The sequence below is a fragment of the Macaca nemestrina genome, chromosome 3, assembly GCF_043159975.1.
Source record: "Macaca nemestrina isolate mMacNem1 chromosome 3, mMacNem.hap1, whole genome shotgun sequence".
Lineage (NCBI taxonomy): Eukaryota > Metazoa > Chordata > Mammalia > Primates > Cercopithecidae > Macaca > Macaca nemestrina.
Window position 1 is genome coordinate 186,880,090 of NC_092127.1, and position 19,548 is coordinate 186,899,637.

General features: G+C 42.2%; 1 protein-coding gene across 4 annotated transcripts in view; it reads left to right on the plus strand.

Annotated features, from left to right (window-relative positions):
* LOC105487952 (cytokine dependent hematopoietic cell linker) overlaps positions 1-19,548 on the plus strand; it is a 246,312-nt gene that overhangs the window by 85,658 nt on the left and 141,106 nt on the right. The window lies entirely within an intron of this gene.

Genomic DNA, 19,548 nt, shown 5'->3' on the forward strand with positions numbered 1-19,548 from the left:
TAAAGAAAAGTAACACATCTGTTCTTTGCTTAATGTGATTCACTAACGTTTTACAAAGGCATATTCAATGAACATGAATTAAGCTCTACTGCATGCCAAACTTTGTGCTATTCCTATTCAAATACATTATCTCATTAGATTTAATCTTCAGAGATAAAGGATTCAAGGGCTACTCTATATATTAAGATGCAAAAACCAGATCTCCCTGGTTTGAGAGATGAAAGAGGGGAATAAGCACTGACCCTCTCATTGTCAGGGAAATGTGAAGTAGATAAGATTCATGAGATGATCGAGATACCTTTGAGAAGAATTTTGTTAGTACTGAGCTTCTGTGCTCTTTCAAGCTTTGGACATGGATGTCTAGAAGAATGGAACAAAGGGGAAACCATTGACTCAGAACCAGAAAGGCAGAGGCGTAATTTTTTCTCCACTACTCATAAGCTCTGTGAACCCAGGTAAAAACCTTTACTCTGTAAGCCTTGGATTTCTTTATTAGAAAAAGAAAAAAAGAAATATTGGAAAAAGAAAAAGAAAACTTCTACCAATTTTCTCCACCATCTTTCATATGCCCATGCTTGAAATGGCAGAACGTTTGATCATGAAGACAAATGACTTTGGCTGCTGTGACAAGAGATTATGTGAGAAGAGATTAAGCCTTGAAATCAAGCAGACCACAGTTGCAATCTTTTCTCTGCTAGATAAGAGTTACATGATATAGTGTATGTAAAGCACATGAGAAATATGTGGCATTGCATGCCAATTAATTTGTAGTTCTTTGAACTTGGAGTCCTAAGACAATAACAGCTCCAGCATATAATGGCACTTGAGACTCAGATAAACTGGTCAGTTTCCTCATCTATTACATAAAAGAGATGATAATATATGTCTCACAAGACTGGTCCCCTGATGCCACTTGAGATAGTACATGAGAAAGATCTTAATCACCTCAAAAAGACCATAAATATGAGATATCTCATTATGTGGTATTTTGTACAGTGAGATATTTAGCTAAGAATATCAGTAATGAGATAGGGAGTCTGTCCTAAAACACCAGGATTGAAGTGAAATATGAGACATGATTCCATTTGTTTTCTGGTTTGCAGCCTATGTAGAAGGTGAATCTTCGGGGTCTGTTAGTGTCCAGAGATGAGTCACAGTGAAATCAGTGAATTTGACACAATTAAATGTGGTGGAATGAGCACTGACCTAGAATCTGGAAATCCAGGTTTCAGTTCAGAATCTATAGCAACTTTTTGAGGATAAGAGGAGGAGCATCTATGGGACTTAGGGCATAACATATCTATGTTTATCGGTCTTGCATAGCCATCACCTACAATAGTGTCTTGCATGGGTCAGCTGAATGAACAAGTGAAACATTTTTTTTTACAGTTTGTTTTCCCTCCGTAAAATAGTGATTATAATGGCTACCTCTTGGAATTACTTGGATATATAAGAAAGGCCTCACCTAGGACATAGTGGTTACTTAACATAGAGTACTTCCCTCCCTGAACTGCTAATAAGAATCTCATATCTGTATCCTAGGTGGATTTAATATGACTTCTTTTTCTACAAGTTAGAGTTCAATCATATGTCCATAAAATAAAGTGCTCTTCCAACTCCAAAAAGCTATGTCTTAAATTCCCTTCTTGTTCTTCACCGGAATTAATTACAACAAACAAAAGAAAATGAACAGATTCTGCTGGCAAAACTCAAAATCCAAAGGAGACACATGTATAACTATTTCCCAATCTTCAAAGACTTCAAAGTCCACCAGCTCAGATGCCTCATAAAAAGTAGCAAGATAGGAGACAGAAACTGAAAATGTCCAAGGACCTCCAACAAGCCTGAGACTCTGTGGTGGCAGGTACCAAGTCCCCACTTTTCACTAGATAATCACAGAGGGAAATGGTTGAGAAATGAATTATCTCTTGATACATAATAAGTTTTTGGTGATAACTTCAGGGCCAGCCTATGATGAGCTATGATTTCTGTATATCACATAGAGATTTAACCCACTTAGTAGGGGTTAATGAAGTAAGACTCAGCTCTTACCCTGAGGATATGAAAGTCTGTGGGGGTCTGGAAGGCACTAATGACAGCATCACCTGGGAAACATGGGGATAGGGATGTATACAATGTTCAGTGATGGCAACAAAAAGAGTGTGGGGAAAAAACCTACCCAAAGATAGGCCATCTTGAAGACATATGTCTTCAGTGGAGTCTTAACAACAAGAGTCTTTGTTCAGCAATTTCTTCCTGTTGCCAGATCTGTGGCTGTGAAATCATGCACACAGATTGTTCACAGAGTTGCTATAGGAACATGTGCATAAAGTTGATCTTAAGGGATAATGAATAGTTAAGAATAATAGTTTGAATGTGGGTGTTTGCTCTCCTGTGGAACATAGGCAGCTACATTTACCCATGATTATGTTCAGGTTTACATACAAGAAAAAAAAAAAAAGCAGGTGAGAGAATAAAGCCCTTCTCTATCTTGATTGCAGTGTGGCTGTGACGTTGCACTCAGTGCCAAGAAGCACACAGCTTGGTGGCCCACTTCTGTCTTCTCCATTTCTATCTTTCACAGGCCAGTTTCACTGGCACTGAGGAATTTCTTCCTGGCAAAATGAATTTGGTTGGGCACATCTGCTCCAAAGCTGATAATATGTCTTGGAAACCCATTATCAGGCCATTTCACTTTGCACTTCAAATCTTGGGTCTATTTCCTGAGCTGACACATAAGTGACATAGACTGTCCCTTAAAATGCCAAAGCTCTCTGGATTTAAAAATAAACCTTAACCTTACAAAATTCAGCCTTTAGTTCTCTTTTGTGTTTTATTTAAAAGAAGTGTTCAAGTTAACTGAAATGCACTTAGAATTTGAAAATTTAAAAAACTTTTTAATTGATATATAATAATTTTACATATTTTAAGAGTATGGGTGATATTTCGAAACAGGTATACAAGGTGAAATGGTCAAATCAAGGTAATTCACATACCCACACTCAAATTGAAATTTAAGTTAAAGTCCTCCAAAACTTGTTCACCCACCACTGTGAACACTTTGGTGTTATTTCTTTCCAGGCTTTCTTCTATTCAAAATGTTAGATTACCCCCATAATATAAATCATATTTGGCAAAATAGGGATTTTACTGTTCATATATTGTTGTAGCTGCCTTTTTTCTTTAATAAATAATGGGCATCTGCCTGGATAAATAAATAGAATTTACAAGCCCATTAAAAAAAAATCAAGGTAATTGGGATATCCATCACCTCAAACCCTTATCTTTTCTTTGTGTAGGGAATATTAAAATTCTTCTCTTCTAGCTATTTTGAAATATACAATAAATTATTGTTAATTCTAATTTCCCTACTGTACTCTTGAATAATAGAACCTACTTCTTCTATCTAACTGTATTTTTGTACCCATTAACCAACTTCTCTTCAAAGGCAGTATCTACACTTACAGTTTTAATGAATGTTTATCTGTGTGTGCATATGTGCCATTTTATAAGTACCTACTATGTACCTGGTACATATATTATGGTATAAGCTAATCTTAAATATTGAATGAAGATTAAATATATTATTATATTTAAAGTAAATGATTAGGCAGTTAAGTATGTAAATTCATGTCTATCTGACTTAAGCACTTGTGTCATTTCTATTTAACCATTTATAAGGTTCTTACCCTCAGAAAGGAGGGGAATGGATATTTCAGGATGAGTATAGAATCTTAAAACAATAGGGTTAAAAGTTCCCTTGAAGCACATTTATTCACTTCGCAGGCATTTAGTGAGCTCTGTAGCATGGGCTGGGCAACGACTAGACTCTGGGGACAGTGACATAAAATGTCTCCCTCTGTCCATCATCATTCACTTGTGTCTTCACATCATACTATTAGCTGCTAGAGGCAGTGAGGCTCAAGGCTGAGACATAGGATGGATGCTTGACATTGCAGGGGACACCTATCTAAGGCTGAAGTGGAATCCCAGAGAGGAAGGAGATCAGGGAAGGCTTTTCGGAATAAGTATTTATTTTTACCATTCACCCCACTTCCTTTAATGGCTCCAGGTCAACCCATAAATGTATTTCAAGATTCAATCACAGGCAGAGCAAACAGTATGTGCAAGTGCAGGAAGACACCAGCTGCTTACCCAGCTATGAACTGGGATCTTCTAAGCCTTGAGATCTAGCTAAGATTGGCATAAATGCCCTTTTCATTCTTTGTAGAAATTTGAAGCCCTGCTTAAGAAGTATATGAATCCCCAGCATACGTATCCTCTCATAACTATCTCTGGTTCAGAGTGCAGGGCAGGAATTCAGAAGCAGCAGAAAAACTGACTTCACTTAATATCTTGCTGAGCCATATTGAAGTCAGTGAGAAAAGGAAAATCATTAATACTGATCCTGTTTTTATTTTAAAATTTGACTTTTATTACGAATTGCTTGCATTAACATCATTTTTTAAATATTGCATTCATTTTGATTACTGACATTGTTTGGTGCCCCCTTAAATTTTGCTCTCAATGCAAGGGCCTCATGTGTCTCACCCTGTTCTTCTTCCTGAGCCTCCACTATATTCTGGGTTGCACAGTGTAGGGTCCCTGAGCTCAAACCTAGGCTCTGCCTCTTACTAGCTGGGAAACAACTTACATGTGACCAAACCTCAGTGTGTCTCAGTTTTGTCATCTATAAAATGGAGATAATAACAGCACCATATTTTTCAGTTGTGAGGTTTAACTGAGTCCATACATGGAATGTGGTAGGAGAGCACCAAACACCTAAAAAGCACAGTTGTCAGTTATTATGAAGGCACCTAAATAAATATGAGCAATCATTGCTCTTTGGTCCTCCCGTCCCACTATAGCAACAACCAAGACAAGCCAAAGCTTTGTCTTTGTATGTAAAGCAAAGTTTGTGCCTGAAGATTTGGGAGTAACGCTGAATGGAAATATGCTCTACACCTGAAACAACTTAAATCACCCAACAGACACATGCATTCCTTGTGACTACTTCCTACGCGGCTCTGCCCCTCAGTAAGAGCCATACTCAGCTTCCTGATATACACGGGCTCCTCTTTTCTCCCTTCACGAGGTATCCTCCTTGTCCTCTTGCCCCTGTGTAATCCAAATTCATCTCCATATTATGCAGAACACTTTGATTTTCTCCAGCCCTTTCTTCAAAAATCAGTTTCAGGCCTGCGTTCATAGCCAAACTCACTGAGATTCACAGTAGAGAAAAGGAATTTCTGTGTAACATGATCTAGGGAACTACAGTTGTAAACCATCTAAGAGCATAAAATAATTGAGGAACAGAAGATATTTGATGTGGTTGGGGCCCAAAGATGTCATAGTGGAATTTCCCTTTGGGACATTTGGACATGTATTTGTGACACTGAGAGTTTACAATTGAATTGGTATTTGGGCATATTATAAACTAATTTTGAATTCTCATTGAGGGTATATTAGAAAGTGTGATAGTGTGATAGTCTCTCTTGTGAGAGTGAGGATTCTGGCGTAGCCCCTCCCTCATCCACCCTGTACCGATCCTCTGTTATTATACACCTGTGCATGGCTGTGTATCTTCTTCCCAGTGTGTTCTCCTTTGTCACTTCAGCACCTATCCTTGTGGAAGCAGGAAGTTATGATACAGGAGCAGCAGGCAAAAGAAAGGAAAATAGTCACTATTGGGCAACCATGATAGACTATTTTCTTACTTCTGAACTGTAGGCACCATCAGGACAAGGACTGTGTCTCTCTTGGTCATTATTTTATCCATCCCAAATATATAGCACCAACCCTGGTTCAGAGTAGATATCCAAGAGACATTCTGTTGATTGATTATTGCTAGAGCAACCGATTAAAAGATGAGCAGAAACTAAAGATGGTATCTCATGAGTGTGAAGTCATATGAGTTTCTCCCTCTGCAGCCATCACAGGGAGGAGTAAGTACAAAGAACTATTTATAACTTTCCAGGAAGATTCATTCTACTCCAGGTGACATAAGTTAGAAACACAACCAGCAGAGAAAACGTGAAGGTGAGAGTAACATACTAGCCAAGACCCAGAACACTTACATCCTGGAGTTGAACCACACAGTTTTAAGCATCGTGTCTATTTTTCCATTTGTCTGTCTGTCTAAATGTGTGTGTATATATAGCCTCCTTTGTTCTAGGTAGAGCATCTGTCATCCATCAATACAGATTTACCGGATACCAACTAAGATAAACATTAAAAAATGGCGACTTACAGCTTTGAAGCATTTAACATTTGAAATGTCCATCAGTGTTCACTATTTTACATGCCCTTCTCAGGAGCTCTAAAGGAATTATAGGGCAAACATAATTATTACCATTTTGGAGTTGAGACAACAGAGGATTAAAGAAGTTAGATGACTTTCCCAGCTACCCAGCTATCAAATGACAGTGTACCCAGTGAGTTAAGTTTGGTCATTGTCGTTTGCATTGTTTTATTTTTCCGCCTTTTTTTGTATATGGGTGAGGAAACTACAGGGCAAAGTTTTCATGACTTACCCACATGCATACAGGTCCAAGATGCACTAGCACAGTCAGATAGCCAGTTTTTTCTTTCTAATGCTCATGCCGTCTTCTCTCTCCTCATTCCTTCCTCCCTGCTTCTATCCTGGTGGTGCACTCTGCCTAGAAAGACCTCCTCTCCCCAGCTGGTCTACCTTTAGGGTATAAATTAAATGACTCTCCAGAAAAAAAATGTTCCTTATTCTCTGAACCTCAAGGAACATCCTTCCTGTGCCTGTTTTCTCTCCTTTGCATTGTTTCATGTTGCCTCGGCCTTTCAATCAGAAGCTCCCTGAGGGCAAGTGCAATATCTCAGCCATCTCTGCATGATGCAGGACAATTCTGCGACTTGTCAGGCATGTGGCAGGAGGAACTCGACATGAAGTAAGAGTATGTATGGCAGTGTATGCTGAAAATAGTAAACGACACTATGTAGGTCCAATTTGTGTATTTATTTCTACTTTACACCTTTGCCTTTATTGAAATAGACTTACACAGTTTGTTTCTCATACGTTAGGTAGGTGTTTTAGTCCATTTTCACACTGCTGATAAAGACATACATGAGACGGTGATTTATTATCAAGAAAAAGAGGTTTAATGGACTAACAGTTCCACATAGCTGGGGAGGCCTCACAATCATGGCGGAAGGGCGAAAGGCACATGTTATGTGGTGACAGACAAGAGAAAATGAGAACCAAGAGAAAGGGGAAACCCTTTATAAAACCATCAGATCTCACGAGACTTATTCACTACCATGAGAATGGTATGGGGGAAACACCCCCATGATTCAATTATCTCCAACCAGGTCCCTCACACAATACGTGAGAATTATGGGAGCTGCAATTCAAGATGAGATTTGGGTAGGGACACAGCCAAACTATATCAGTAGGAGAATTGTATTTTTGAGACTTCCAAGTTAATGGATGATGTACTTGAAGGATGCATTTTGTCATGTATTTAATTATTCACTTATTCATTCAGAAGAAGAGGTCTGAAAGCTAAGAGCTGTCCATATGCAGCACTCCCAGCAGCTGGGGGAATAAATCTCTTAGTCCCAAAGGGGACTAAGCACATCACAGTACAGTATCCACTATGGTCTTGGCATAATGTTTGGATTCTATCCCAAGGGCAATGGGGTCTCCACTGGAGTGAGAGTAGTGTCTGCAGTTTACCCTTCACTCCATGTAAGCTCCTGTTTCTGCTGAAGTCATTCCGCACCCTTAGTGCAGACCCAGGTTATCAGAAACCCCAATGATGGGAACCATCTGCTGTCTCTCTACCTCCACCGAGGCTTCCGCTCCTACCAGCAAAACCCCGGTAACAACATTCCCATTCCCCATCCCTCTCATACTAAGTCCTCCAGCCCCAGGAGGCCTGTGGAACCCCACTGAGTAAGCCCTCCCCGCACCCCTAGCAAAGCTCCCGACCTCCCACTCCAACCGTCCCTCAGGAGGCCCATTCTTCTCTACTTAAGGGTGGAAATCATGCTAGAAAGTTTAACCATGACTCCCTGTATTCTCCCACAGCTTCAACACACCCAAGGCAAAAATCCTACATTCTGATCCAATGCTTTAATTTTTTTACATGAAAAATAGCCCTGACATGCTCAGCGGTTGAGGGTTGGGCAAGCTTCCAGAGTCAGCTGCCACGAGGCCCCCTTCGCTGTGGCTTCACTTCCAGCTATAGCAAAGGTCTGCCTCTGAAGCTTGAAACACAGGCTCCCAGGTGAGCGCTTCCTGCTGGCTTCCAGCATCTGCTTTTCATCTGCCTATAAGTAGGTTTCACGTTGCTGTTTATAGTTCTTGCTACAAGGACAGTTTCTGGGCAAGGAAGCAGCAGCCTGCGGTGCTTGGGAGAAGGCAGAAGCGTGATGATGGAAGAGGAAGAACAATAGTAACCGCTCACACTAGTGCAGCCCTTCCTAGTCTGCATCTCCAGTCTGGTGATGTGAACTAATAGCCTGGCCATAGGATTCATATTTTATTAAGGAGGTGGAAGTGAAGAATGTGCAGTTTCCTTAATGGTGCATAGCAGTTAGCAATAGAGGAAGAATTATAATACACAAGGTGTATGAGTGTGTATATGTGTGTGTGTGACACAGAGAGAGAGAGACACTTTTAAGACCTCTTCAAAAATGTTAGTCCAGGCTGGGCGCGGTGGCTCATGCCTGTAATCCCAGCACTCTGGGAGGCGGATGTGGGAGGATCGCCTGAGGTCAGGAGTTCGAGACCAGCCTGGCCAAAATGGCGAAACCCCACCTCTACTAAAAATACAAAAGTTAGCTGGGCGTGGTGGTGCATGCCTGTAATCCCAGCTACTTGGGAAGCTAAGGCAGGAGAATCGCTTGAACTCGGGAGGCTAAGGTTGCAGTGCGCTGAGATCACGCCCCTGCACTCCAGCCTGGAGACAGAGCGAGACTCTGCCTCAAAAAAAAAAAAAAATAGAGACCAAAAAAAATGTTAGTCCATTGTCCTCCTCCATGCAACAATGCCCCAAATAACCTCTTTGGCAGAGACTTCAGAAACAAGAAGCGTACTCATTGTCTTGAAAGTTAGATTGTAGTGTTATTGATTCAAATGACTGCAGATCAATGATCCATCATCAAACTGAAAATAAAAGATAGTGTGGTCTAGGGAAACAGAGCCCAGACATTAGAAATTGGGCACCTCTGGAGTTGAGTCTTAGTTATATTCCACTTTGTGTGTGTCATGGAAGAAATAATTTCACATTGCAATGCCTCCAGTGTTTCACCAATGTAGTAATTTCTTTCACGAGAGAATGTTTGTCAGGCACTCAGAGCAGCACTACCCAACAGAACTTTCGGTGATGATGGAAGTGTTCTAAATCTGCACTGTCCAATACGGTAGCCGTTTGCAACATGTGGCTACTGAGAACTTAAAATGCAACTAGTACAACTGACGAACCTAATTTTTATTCATTTTTAAATGTTTCATTAATTTTAATTTATATTTAAGTAGCCACATGGACGCATGGCTACCATATTGGAGAGTAAATATCTAGAAACTGCTAATTCATGATCTTATTTGTTCTCCATGACTTTTATAAAGCCCAAAGTCTTTTCGTTTTATGGATGAGGAAACTGAGGCCCACAGGAAATCCCATTAGGCTCTCGTAGGGGTGTCTCATGCCGTTAGTTGGTTCCCAAGCTGAGAGCCATAGGCAGCCCCCTCTCACCCAGCCCAGCGGGATACATGCAAGTCCTAAAGCCAGTTGATCATCGCCTGAGCAGAGAAAGCGCTTTGCACAATGAGCCAAAGTCCCTGACAAAGCGTTACTCATTGAGTCAGTGCGGAGGCATCCTGTCTAAACCATTTCCGTCACCAGCAGAAGAGACTGGCTCTGGGTAAAAGACTCAGAGCCATTCCGTCAGTTTCATGCAGCCTCCCTCAGCAGTGCAAGAAAGGGCCTGAAACTTGATGTTAGACTCTTCTTGTATTGGCCAGAAATGTCTCTAACTCGCCAGGTAAAGAATATTCTGAAACGCCCACTTCAGTACAATGATTTGAGGCCTTAAAAGATGTCTTCTGGAAGGCACCTATAGGAGCCGAAGTGTGTCCCACAAACATGCATCTGCTGAAGCCCTAACCTCCAGCATTGCAGAACGTGACTGCGTTTGGAGACAGAGGTAACTAATTTCAGGTGAGACCATTCAGCTGGTCTCTAAGCCAATGTGACGGATGTCCTGATGAAGAAATTTGGGCACAGATGTTCAGAGGGGACCATTAAAAACACAGAGATAAGACAGCCAGCTACAAGCCAAAGAGAATGGCCTCGGGAGAAACCTTGATCCCAGATTTCTGGCCTCCAGAATTGTAAGATAACAAATATCTGTTGTTTAAGCCACCCAGTCTGTGGTTCTCTCCTATGGTAAGTTCAAGCAAACTAATACAGCATTTATTTGATAAATCTCTCCAAATGATTCTAGCAGGAAGCACAGGCGGGCAACTCTAGCTTTAATTCATCAAAGAGTGACAATCATAGTACACCACTGTCAACAGCAACAACCACCACAAAAAAAATGAAAGCATTACAGATTTTCACAATTAATATACCACTGTCACACACATTTTCAAGTTCACAGAGTCTATATTTAATAAAGCTGAATCACAAACACTAGTTCCTAGACTCCTCAATCCTGGGCAAATTCCATGTCATCATTTCATATATCTGCTTTTCACCAAAGCCATCTGTGATTCAGGGTGACCACATTCCCCAGCTTTCCTAAGACTGTTCATGTTCATGCTGTTTTCCCAGAGTCATTATTAGTAGTGCCCCCTTTCACTCTCAAAAGCATCCGGATGTACACCATTTATTACACAGGCCTCCTACATGTAAGCTACATTTAATAGTGAGAGTTTTCCCAGGGTGGTTTCAAATCCTCACTAGAGTAGAGTGGCTATGAATATGGTAAGGAAATGTCTCTCTGCACTCGGTGTTCTCACAGGCACCCCTGAGGGTGCAGACACAGGCTGAATGTCAGGCCGTGGTGTAGAAAACATGGTACAGTTCGGGGCTACATTCAGGAGACCAGTGCCTTGGTTTGGACCTGCCACTGGCTTGCAGTGAGAGCATAGTTAAAATGAGAGAATTAAACTAGACAACCCTGTGCTCACTCCAGCTTCATTTTTCTGGTTAATTCAATAATCACCTAATGTGTTTCAGGGACCCTTTAAGAAAGCAGGCAATAAAAGAGGAATGATGGGCCGGGCGCGGTGACTCAGCCTATAATCCCAGCACTTTGGGAGGCCGAGGCAGGCGGATCACGAGGTCAGGAGATTGAGACCATCCTGGCTAACATGGTGAAACCCCGTCTCTACTAAAAATACAAAAAAAAAAAAAAAAAAATTAGCCAGGCGTGGTGGCGGGCGCCTGTAGTCCCAGCTACTCCGGAGGCTGAGGCAGGAGAATGGCGTGAACCCGGGACACAGAGCTTGCAGTGAGCCAAGATAGCGCCACTGCACTCCAGCCTGGTGACAGAGCGAGGCTCCATCTCAAAAACAAACAAAAAAAAAGGAATGATGGGCATGTTCCAGGAGCTGGGAGTCTTTTGGAGAGGTAGGACATACGTGTGATTCTAATGTTTTGCTCCAAAACATCTGAAGTGTGTATTAGTTAATTTGTGACAGTAAGAAACAACCCTGGCAAAAAAAAAAAACAAAAAAAAACAAACTTTTTTATTGTTGCTTACCACATAAAGGTCTATTTTTTGTTCTCACAAAGTTTTTTGCAAGTACAGCAATTCTCCAGAGCAGATATCTTCCAAGCAGTGATACAAAGGTTCCAATCTTGTAACTTCCCCATCTAGAACAGGCATCTGAGGCTGGAGATGGAGAGCTAGGGGGTGGTGAGTACAATATACTCCCTTCCGCTCAAGCCCCATTGTCTGGAACTAGTTGCATGGCCTTCCCTGAGGCTGGGAAATGTGGGAAAGTACACGGGTCCTCAGTAAGCAATAAATGTTTTTTTATGAGCAACCTCACAGAATCCAGAGAATGATGGAAACACGTTTATTTGCTCTTTCCATGCCCTTCTTAGCAGCCTCTGCAGTCTACCTGCAATGGGCACTTGGGAGGCCCTGCTCCACATTGCAACACCTGTGTGCATACAGCCATAGTGCCCAGCCCCTGGGGTTTCACCCTGGGGGAAATATTTCTCTCCTCAGAGTCACAAGTGTACTTGGAGTACAAAGAATGAGAGGGAGGTGGGTATTTACAGTACAGTGATATATTGGCATGATAGATGCTCTACTCTGAAGAACTGGGAAGACTTAAAAGACCTCCCCTACAAAAGCTTTGGTGGGAAGGACAAAGTGGGTGAGCAGTGATCAGACAGCACCTTTACCAGGTAACCTCCATCCTTCGAAATTCAGTTGCAATCAAGTGTTTCAACCTCACAGATACAACGTCCTGCCTGCACACCCTAGCTCCAGACATACCCCAAGTGCATGGTACGAGAGCTGTCTCCATGCCTTGGCGTGCTGCTGTTCCTTCTGCTATGCCCTCCTCTCCTCCCCTCTGCCCAAGACCACTCAGGCCTCATGATTCATTTAGGTTCCATTTGCTTATATGTTTTCCTAGGACTGCCGTAACAAATGGCCACAAACTGGGTGGCCTAAAACAACAGAAATGTATTTTCTCACAAATCTGGAGGCCAGAAGTCTGAAATCAAGGTTGTGAGCAGGGCCATGTGCTCTCTCGTATCTTCCAGAGTTTGCTGGCCATCCTTGGCATTCCTCCCCTTGCAGCTGCATCACTCCAATCTCTGCCTCGATCATTACATGGCCATCTTTTCTCTCTGTGTCTTCACATGTGTTCCCAGATCTGTGTGTGGTTCTTTCTGTGTCTGTTCTCCTCTTATAAACATACAAGTCATATTGGATTAAAGACCCACCCTACTCCAAGATGAATGGAACTTACATCTTAACTACTTCTACAAAGATCCTATTTCCAAATAAATTCATATTCACGATACCAGGGGTTAGGACCCCCAACACATCTTTTTGGAAGATACCACTCAACCTTGACAGTGCTTCAGAAGTCTACCCAGCTCCCCTCAAGCAGAATTATTCCCTCCACCTCTTGTCCTCATTAATCATAGACCATCTATTTTGAGTATAGTGTTTGTTCCATGGCAGGAGTTAATGGTTTGCACATCTCTCTTTCCCATTTTGCGAGAAAAGCAAATTGCAGAGAATGCATCTTATGTACCATTTGCATCTCTCTAGCAGCATTCCTCATGATGCCTGATGCTGTGCAGAGGAGCCTAGTCAAGAAGGAACATGGATTTTGGAGACAGGCATTCCTCTCAACCCTAAACCTGCCATCTCCTAGTCATGTAACTTTGGACAAGATATTTAACCTATAAACTCTTTCACGTCTTCATCTTTGAGACGGAATAATAACCCAATCCAACCCATTTAATTCATGAGAGGAATGCATTAGCTTAGAAAACTGAAACAGTCTAGAACGTATCTAGATTCAGACAGCGCAAAATGCAAAGTTTTAAAGGACATCAGCAGGTCCCTCTCTCTCGCTCTCTTCCATTTTTTTGCTGATACTCTGCAGCATCAGCTTTATTTTCAGACAGTTGCTTTCCACATCCAGCACAGATGGTGGACAGTATCTAAGTATATATCATTGGGAGAATATACTATCCCGAGGAGAGGAAAGGTCTCCTCTCTCTTGGCCAGAGCACATACTGTACAGCTAAATTCCGGCCAAGAGATTAGTGTCAGAGGTGGACAGGGTCGATCAGCCTCTGCCGTAGGAAATGGAGCAATCTGATTACCCAGGCAGGATCTCCTGACTCTTCACTGTCAGGAGCCGCAGATCGTGTGACTGGAGCCCTACCAGTTGAGGAGGTTGCTGGTCACAACAAGGCAGTCAAAATGAGCAACATGTGTCTAATACAGAATGTCAGAAACTCAGGAAAAGAAGAAAGCTTCATAAACCTGTTGTAGCATCCCACTTCTCTCACTAAATTCTTGTCAAAATACTGAATGCCTAAATAGGTAAATTCATATAGCACTTCACCAGTTAGTAAAAATGTCATCCATCTAGAAACCAGGTTAGAAGATGCTTCATAAGATTCTTCTCTCTTTTGAAAGGGGAAATAGCCAAAGGGCTGTTATAATGGGAAAAGCCCTAGGCCTGGAATCAGGAGGGCAGGACCCACCTGTTCATCCACGAAGGCGCCGTTCAAGGAGGAGAGGCCTTTCCTCCCTCTGGGCCTCAGTTTCTGCCCAGAAGTCCCAGTCCCAGTCCAACGGCTCATTTTACCAAAGATTTTTTTTCCAGTAGTGGTATTCTCAGATCCTTCCTCATCTCTAATGACTTTTACTAATATGAATGAACCTGAAGGGAAAAGTCAAATTGTTCTCCAGGAGGTTTGCATAGGAAGGAAGCAAAAAAGCTTCAGAAGGCTGAGCAGTGACAGGTATTTCAAAAAACCAAAGTTAGACTGGGAAAGCTAGAAACACAGAGGTGCCGCTGAGGAGCAGTAGGGCAACTGAAAGTACTTACAGTAATTAGCACTGAAAATTCACCATCTTTTGGAGCACAGTGTAAGTCCAGTAGGCAGAATCCAGGCTGCTGGGTTCTTTGCTCTTCCTTAGATCAAATGTGGAGAGGTAGAAAGCATGAAGCTTGAGTTGCAAGGGAAATGACAGGCAAATGAAGTGAAGAGAACTAATTAACTTCAGCCTCATTCCCCAGATTACAAAGGACCGAGCACACACAGCAAGCTGGATGGGAAGCTGGGAAACAGTGGGGTCTCCAGGCCCGCCCACTGACTCGGTGCTAGTGTGGGGGATACCTCCCAAAATGACCACCCAGGCGTCTTCTTTTATATTCAAAGCTTCCTTTGGAAAAAGGCCACTTTTTCAGGGCAAATATTTAACCTTCCTCCCGTAGCCTCTATTCTGTGCCCCTTCTCATGGGCCTTACTAATGACCCTAATGGCCTCTGTTTCTCTTCTCTGAGCTCTGGCACCTTAAAAATGCAAGTATTGTCCAAGGGGAGTGACTTCCACAGGATGACGAAGGGAAGGGCTCAGGGTGAGCCCACCAGTCTGCACCCAGCTCTACCTGTGTGATCTTATACAGGGGAATTAACTGTGCTGAATTGCATTTTCCTTGTCTATAAAATGGGAGCTCTAATTCTGACCTCACCAGTTGGCCTAAGTATTAATGGGAACTCAGTGCATAGCTATTATCATTATGTAACTGAGCACCCAACATTGTTTAACCCTTTCCACTACAACCAACCTCAAAGGGCTGATACAGGGAACAATGAAATATTGTATGTGAAAGTGCATAACAATATCTACCACTGATTATGGCAATAGTATGATTGCCAATTCTATTACCATTGTGAGTGATGGATTCTGTCTGTTTCTGTGTATACAACCCAATTACATTCCTACTGTTTGGTATGGTATGGCGCAGTGATAAATGAGTGAAGTACAAGGATGACAGAATTTCTGCTCTTTGGAGACCTTGCAGATAGACACTACGAGTGTTGTTTCTAGGTTCAGATGTTCCTGCATTAGGCACGGGTCTCTGTCAAATAGATTATCTCGTTTTCTTCACCTGCAAACCGTGATCACAATCAAATTCACCATATAGGGAATGAGAATCAAATGAGAGAATGTAGAGGAAGTGTTAATCTATCATCTGGCACAGAGTAGGTGCTCAATAAATGTGTCCTTGCATCAGATACTCTGGGAAAGCTGCAGCCCATCAGTCGCAACAAAACTGATGAAGATGGAAACACATGCACAAATAATAATGCTCTCGACTTGAGAGAATGCACATTCTCTAAACTTAAAAATGTTTAGCTTTGATTCTATAAGGGAAAGGAATTTCCAGATTTAAAATTCTTCCAGGCCGGGTGTAGTGGCTCATGCCTATAATCCCAGCACTTTGGGAGGCCAAGGCGCGCAGATCACCTGAGGTCAATAGTTCGAGACCAGCCTGACCAACCTGGCAAAATCCCATCTCCACTAAAAATACAAAAATTAGCCAACTGTGGTAGCACATGCCTGTAATCCCAGATACTCAGGGTGTTGAGACAGGAGAATCACTTGAACCCAGGAGGCAGAGGTTGCAGTGAGCCAAGATCATACCGCTGAACTCCAGTCTGGTTGACAGAGTGAGACTCTGTCTCAAAATAAAATAAAATGCTTCTGTTATGAGTTAGTTCGCAGCCTCACCTGCTTATTTGGGCCTACGTTTGAGGTATTTTTAAATAGGATTTAGTTCCTAATACATGATGAACGCAAAAGTAGTGAAAGCATTGAAAGTTGTGCAAATGAAAATTGAGAATTTTTCTGTGAAAACTGAATAAAAATGACAAAGGTAACATGAGTGTGTGGCAGGATCTTTTCAATAGTAAGAACATTCTTGAAGACAAAGAGTAAGTCTGTTGTGTTTAAAAAGGGGGGCAATGTGCACCAATGGCATTTAGCAAGAGATGAGCAAAAGTGAATGTCAGGCACTCGGCTGGACCTAGAGGTACAGTGATGCACAAAAAAAGGCGACCCTGCCCTGTGGCATCGCAACGTCGCACAGGAAACAAATATTCCACAGATAGTCACACAAAGGTTGTAGATGCTAAATGAAAGTTGTATAGTCTGATACATGTGGGACACTATGCATGTTGCCTGGGCAGAATTAGAAGCCCTCCCCTTCTTCTGATGTATTCCTGTTGAATTCCTGCTAAGCGCTAATGACATCGTCTTCACATTTTGTGGGCTTGGGGATAGTAAAAGATGATGGCGGACACGGCAGAGGTCAGCTGGAGAGAGGTGGAAAGACTCAAGACAGTTTGGAGGGAAAATCTCCAGGATTGGTTATGAACTGGTCCGGAGGCATGAGACGGTCAAGGACGAGGCCTGGACACTCATACTGTACAACTGGGGGAAAGAAGTTGCCATTCACTGAATCAAGGAAGTCTGGGAAGATGGAGTTTTGAATGTTAAGACTAACGTTTTGGATATTTTAATTTTTACGTGCTTGTCAGGCATCCAATTAGAGATAGCAGGTGAACACCCTAGACAAAGGCTATTCATGCCTTCAGCCACCATGTTATGCTGCAACTCAATCTGTAAATCAGGTAACGTGCGCCTTGAGCCTTCTATTTCAGAAACAAGGGTAGGTGTTTAAATAAAAAGACAGACCTCAGAAAAAGACACATTTGAATCCTTACCCGGTTGTCTAATAGCTGTGTGACATCTGAAGGACAATTGAGAAAATCCTTTTGCCTGTGTGAGCTTCACTAAAAATTAAAGCTAACTCCTATGTCACAGAGTTGCTTTGAGACTAAAAAGAACATTTTCTAGTTGGTAGGCACCAAAATTGAAACATTTCCCCTTTCACTTGTTCATTTCCCTTTCTCTCCTCTATATCTCAGTTACTTCGTAATGAGGCTAGAGTGAATTAATATTAGACATGGAATCGAAGATTACTGAAATTATTCTGTAATATTTAAAATTATTTGCTTTAACCCTAGTTCCTGACCATTGCATATACATGTCTAGATTGACTGATCAATCAATTGCCTATCCACCAAGGGTCCCCATCTTATTTTCACACAACGCAAAGATCTGAAAAACTTACAGCTGCCTGTAATTGTGATATTTCCTCCCCTGTCATTTCATTTCTTTCTTTCTTGATCTGAGCATCTGGGGTAAAGGCAATATTCCCTCTCCCACCTGTCTCTGGTTTCCAGCCTTCTACTTACCGAGTGCCACCCATCCTAGAACAGAACATCATTAAATGACTTCCCACATAAAGCAGCTGGAGTACTCAGCCTTTATGAGAGAGGACACATGCTTAGACACATGAACGTGCTTTTCAACCAATATGCTCTGGGTAGCAGTCACTCAGACTCTGCTTGGAACCTGTAGAGCTCTTCGGGGCTGACCTCACCATATTTACCCAAAGACTGCTAGACCTCGGGAGGAGGAAGAGACACACAGAAGGCCGAAAGAGAAGCTTTCTTTAAGCTATGAGAGTGGATCCAAAAATGCTGATTCCATAAAGCAGCACTGGCGTTTGGTACCATTGATCTGTGGCAAAAAGTCAGGGAATCGTTTCTCTTTGTGTTTCTCCTTCATACAATCTGTAAATAATATCAGTACAGCCCTTCCTTATTTCTCCATCCATTTATTCATTCAGCAAATATGCCTGGAGATTAGTGGCTTGATGTAATGAGAGAAACACCCTCAATCCTGCTTACCTGCTGTAAGCAGATAGGCATCACAACACCTATAGGGCAGTGGTGCCTAGCACAGTGACCAGGCTGTGGGAGGCACCCCATAAGTAATGGCTTATTGTCATAATTGCTAAAGAGACGTACAAATTGATGAATAAATGAAAAGACGGACTAAAAATAGGTGAATGAATGAATGAATGAGAAAGAAGGATGCTCAGATGGTGTAGATAGGAAATGGGAAAGAGGTAGACTTGGAGGTATATAAGCCTTCCCTCCCCATCTATAGTGCTACAATTAATTTTCTCAGCTCTTTCCCTCCTAGAATTCACAGCCTATTTGGAGAGATAGTGGCTCCATAATTTCTGAATCCACAACACATAGCCCAGAACTCGGTGTAGACTGAGCAGAAAGAGTGGAAACGACTCTGAGCTTCTGGCTCATCAGGCACAAGTTGGAATCCTGGCTGTGCCTGTGAGAGCCTGGGCCAGTCCTTTGAGCTTGAGGAATCTCCATTTTCTTCCATGAGGAGGGTGATGAGAGCTTATCTTACAGAATGGTCACAGAGTCCAGTGGGTACAAATGTGTGTCATAGTAACTTGCCAATCATCATGTAGGCATGATGTTCAAAGAAATTAGCAGGCTCAGGAACAAACAAACAGACAACAAGCCAGATTCAATTCCAATCTACAATATTTCATCAGCGTCCACAAGACTGAGGAATCTTTGCAGACAATAATCCAATTTTCTGGCCAAGAGGAGCCTAGTGGGGCTATTCTCTGTTTTATCCCTTTATTATTCTTAGTCTTGCAGGTATTCCTTGCTCCCCAGGCCCTCAGAAGTTTTGCACTACCGTGATCCCCAAACACCAGGCATGACTTGGGATTGCCTGGCAGCATCAGAAGCTCTGGGTGAGGACTGAGGAGAGAGAAGAAATTTTCATTTTCGAAGATGTATAGGATATTTTTGAAGCCTTGAAAAAATAAATTTGCAGAGGTTCTAATTTTGGAAACCTTGAGAGAGACTGTGGCTGTTTATAAAAGAATTTCCCAGTGATTAGCTAGCACGGTGGGTAGCTACTGATATGCTCACTTTCACACTGCTTTCCCCCCGAACTTCACACTGCCTTCCCCCTGAACTCTACAGTTTGCAAGACGTTGTCTTGAAAACTAGTTGGGCTTGAGAGACATTGGCCTGGGTTCAGGCCAATGGTCTCTTCATGAGTAAATGTGCAGTCTCCCCAAGGTTTGCGGAAACACTCAACCCTGTGCTGAGGTTTT